Source organism: Triticum aestivum, chromosome 6B (genome assembly GCF_018294505.1).
Source record: "Triticum aestivum cultivar Chinese Spring chromosome 6B, IWGSC CS RefSeq v2.1, whole genome shotgun sequence".
Classification (NCBI taxonomy): Eukaryota; Viridiplantae; Streptophyta; class Magnoliopsida; order Poales; family Poaceae; genus Triticum; species Triticum aestivum.
The window spans coordinates 600,204,746-600,209,182 of NC_057810.1; positions in this window are offsets into that span (position 1 = coordinate 600,204,746).

Here is a 4,437-nt window from a genome sequence, read left to right on the forward strand (position 1 = left end):
CTGTTGGTGCTGCCAATTCTTTCCCGCTTGTCTTTCTTCTGTTTCTGTCTTTCTTGCCTAATTTGGGGTGTCTCAGAAGAAAAAAAGGAAGGTTTTTTTAGAAAGGAACATTAGATCCTTAGTGCTGAATAGTGGTATTCAAAATTAGTGCATAAGTGTGTTTTTACATCGTTGTCATGTTCTGTGTCGCTGTCATGCTTTTCGGCATCATTGCCGTCTGTAGGAATGAAATCTGCATCATGTTGTCTTTCATCATCGTCATCATTGGTATCTAAACATTTGCTGTTGGTATCGTCTTGTTCTTTTCTACCCTTTATCACTTATTTTTCTTCTTGCGTTCACCTTGTTTCTTCGTACCGGTTGGTTCTGTTGGTGGGAGTACTATTAGAGGTAATAGATAATGTTGCAAGGTACCAGTGTCGATGATGTTTTCAGCATTGTCCTTTTTCTTTTGCCTTTTTGCTCCAGGAGTAAAAACAGTGCTGGTATCTGATTTTCTCTTTTTTTGCTTGTTGCTAGGTGTTTAATCCTGTTGAGCCTGGTGTAAGTTACCATTTCTGCCGCAGGTGGTTTGTTCCTCATGTTCTGTTCTGTATTCTTTTCTGATGAATGAGGAGACATGCTTTGTGTTTGTGTGGTCTCAATGTCACCGTCTTCGTGTCCTGCACAATGACCAGGTAACGAAAAACGATATTCTTTTTTCCGAAAATAATTTATACACATTTAAAATATATATCTTCCATGATTATGCATAAGGAATGTGAAAATCCCAAAGGGGATTTTCCTTTTTCTTTTTTGTGTTAAGAAAGGTTATTTCTACTGTTACCGATTGAGCTAATCAGGGGATTGAAAAAGATATTAATTATGGTTATGAGTGGAGCTGGGGAAGTGAAGTTAGGGTGAAGCATTTTCTAGGACAAAAATGCACTCTGCAGGTGATATTACATAATGGGAGGAATATCATCAATGAGACTTGAAGATTTATTTAGTAAGTTAAAATGTTTTTTAATTAAATATAAGATAGTGTGCGAACATTTTTAATGTTTTCTATAAAGAAATATATAAAAAGTGGCAGGTAGTTTTATTTGTAGACATAGTTAAGTTATTGTTGTCAAGGATAGCAGTTAAGTTATTAATGTCTCAATACAGTTTTTTGCAGATAGATAGTGGACTCTTTTAGTCAAACCTTTGACAGGAGCTTGCTGGATTGCATGCTCTTCAGCAGGGTCTTCGTCAGTATTTTGTTGGGTTTTAGCTTCTTTGTGAGGATTTCTCATTGCTACATAAAAAATGGGCAGGTGTTAGAAGCAGAGTCGAGTGTCACAGAAAAAAAGCTGCGTTGTGTGAAAACAAATTTGTATGGATAGAGAGGCACGTGTTGTTTTACCCTAGAAGCACAGGGTACAACTATTCTTTGTTCATGGTTTTTCAGAACAGAGGCACTTAATTTGAAAAACGGTTACATTGAAGGGACAAACGATGTAGAAAATGTCGTACGATTACCAGGTTTTGGCCTCTCCGGATGCTTGCGGGGTTTAGATCTATCGATGTATTCTAGTTAGTGATGTTTCAGGTTTAGTACCTTTGAGCACATATCGTATGGCGAAAATTCCAGGGCGGAGAGGTGTAGCATTTCTATTAAATCTCATCTCTCCGTCAGATCAATTTGTTAGACAAATTGATTTTAGGTTATTGGAAGACTCCTTGGTAGCGGTGGCTAGGGTTGCTGTTCCTTGAAGTTGAAAATTCACTACGATCTACCTGGTGGAATGGAGTGGGATAGAATGAGAATTACCTTCAATTAGTTGTGCGATGTTCTTCGGTTCCATCCGCTTATTGTGTCCTTGCTCTTTTTTTGTTGCGATTTCCGCCGCCGCTGTCGAAGTCCTCGCCATCGGTCGCCACACCTGGCGAGGTTAATGGTGTTCTCGCAGGCAGTGTGTGGATGTGTGTCTATTGCCCTCATTACCACGATGAGGCCGCGTCCAACCGCCTCCTCCACGACCCAAACCTTGCGACAAAAGGGCAACTGCGCTTCCATAGCCGCTCAATTCTGAAAACATTATTGCCGCTCCATCTCAACTAGCAACTCCTCACAATCTCTGTGTCAAGGCCGCCATCACTGGAGGAGCGTAATGGCGGAGGAACCGTCTGCCAAGTGTCCCCGTGGTGAGACGTCCGACCAGAGCACCGAGGTTGATGATGTTCAGGTCCCCGGTTAGAAGCACGACTACAAAGTGCACCTCAAGGAGGTTGGCATCCATGGCAAGGAAAAGCTGGATGTCGTATGCACCAACAATCCCGACGAAGCTGACAAGATGATCAGCAGGATCCTGAAGAGGGTCCGTGGCTTGTACCCTCAGTACATCGGCGTTGATGTCGAGTATACCAGGGAAGACGAACCTCCGCAAAGGGCAGCGGTTCTGCAGTTATGCGTGGAGGAACTCTGTCTGGTATACCACATCACCGCGGCAACAAAATGGTGAACCATCCTACAGCTTCAACCTCTCCATGCTTCTATTTAATTAGCATTTCATCCTGAAATTTGATTAAAATGGTTTATTGAATTGATGTATGAGTGAAGTTTCTAAAGTAGATGCAGCAGAATAGATTTTGAACTTGACTCACTAGATCAGTTTATGTATTTGATGCACTAGATTAATTTATGAATTTGATGTATGGGATTATTTTCTGAACTTGGTGTTCTAGTGCACTTTCTGTTCTAGTGTAGTTTCTATATTTGATGTTCTAATGTAGTTCTGTTTCTTGAATTGATGTGTTAACGTGGGTAAGGAGTATATAGGTCATTTATTAAAGTGTAAATACCAAAAATAAAAATGACATGATGTGCTTGTATTTTATTTTTGAACTCTACATAGCAGTTTCTGAAATTTTTTCGTCCATGAATTATACGTACTATATAAGTATTTACTTGATGGATACTTGATGGATCCACCTTAAATGTGTCATCCCCCTTGCAGGCCCAAGAGCCTGCGCCCATTCCTGAAGGAGGACAGGTTCTACACCTTTGCCGGCTTCAGTATTGAAGGTGACACAGAGATGCTGCGAAGTTCTGGTTTGGAGATCAACCCCGACAAGTAAATCGACATCCAACGCAAATGGAGAGAGCCGTTCAAGGGAAGAAAGAGGTACCACTCGTTGGCTGATGTTGTAGGGAGCGTGATCCACCCAATCTACAAACAGATGAAGGATAAGATTGGGAGGGTTGAAGACCATAAACTGTGGGGGATTAGGCCACTGCCAAATTACCTCATCGAGTATGCAGCGATAGATGCGTACGCCACCTATGAGTCTTGGAAGTGAATTGAAAACATCAGAGAAGGACTGGAGAGTGCAAAAGAGGCAGAGAAGAATTATGATGATCCTTACTATGTCTACTAGTGATTACGAAAACATAGAAAACTGGTCGTGGAGTTGCTTGTGTTTCTGCTTGTCCTTTCTATTGTTTCAGGTTCATAGTTTACTTCTGTTAGAATGAAGCAGTTTCTAATGTCATCTATATCAGGTTAAACAAGTTTGCTTATGTCAAGTTTGTAGTTTTTTTATGTGATTGAACAAGTTATTTAGCTTGCTAAGTACTATGTTTATTTAGCAATCATGTGATTTTGAAGTAGTAATATTGCTTTTTAGTCTAAAAACAACAAAATACAAAGCAGTCTTTTTACGCTAAATATAGTTTAGTTGTGCACACAAGCGCGACTTCTTGAGGAGTGGAAGGAGTGGCATGGGTTGGAATACGCAGTTAGAGAGGCACAGGTTTGCAGTCTCTAGAGCCACCAGCGTGTGTTACTACAGGTGTCGAAGGCACGAAATTGAAGTCTCTACAGAATGAAGGCACCACAAGCATCCATCCAGAGGCACGTGGACGGAGTAGCAGAGGTGAGCTCCGAATACATAGTTATAGGGTCACGGTTTGGAAGTGTGCAGAGCCAAGGTTGTGCGACACGATGGGGCATGTAAGACTCATCGCAAGTGTCATGTGAGAGAGGCACCTGGATGCAGGTATGCAAGGCACGTGATGCACTGTTCTGACGTTTGTGAAGAGACACGGGCGTGGTACCGCGACCATGTAAGTGTCACGGGGCGTGACACGTTAGGCACATGGATGCAGGCACAGAAATCACGGAGGTGAAGACTCAAGAGGCACGGAAGTTGGGTTTTTGTTGTTTCGAACAGCTATCAATATTGTGGATGTTCAAAAGTGTGGTACCAGAAGCATGTTTCCGAATACGCAGTTAGGGAGTCACGGTTGTCAAGCCTCTAGAAAGTCACGCGTGTCTAGCATCACGGGCATGGAGAGGTGTGGGGCTTCGAGAGGCACCAGTGGCCCTCAACCCTCTGGATGCATGGTGGTGTGGTTGGAGAGGCACCATTGTGGATGCACAGGAGTATGGCCTCTAACAGCGTGAGTGGGTG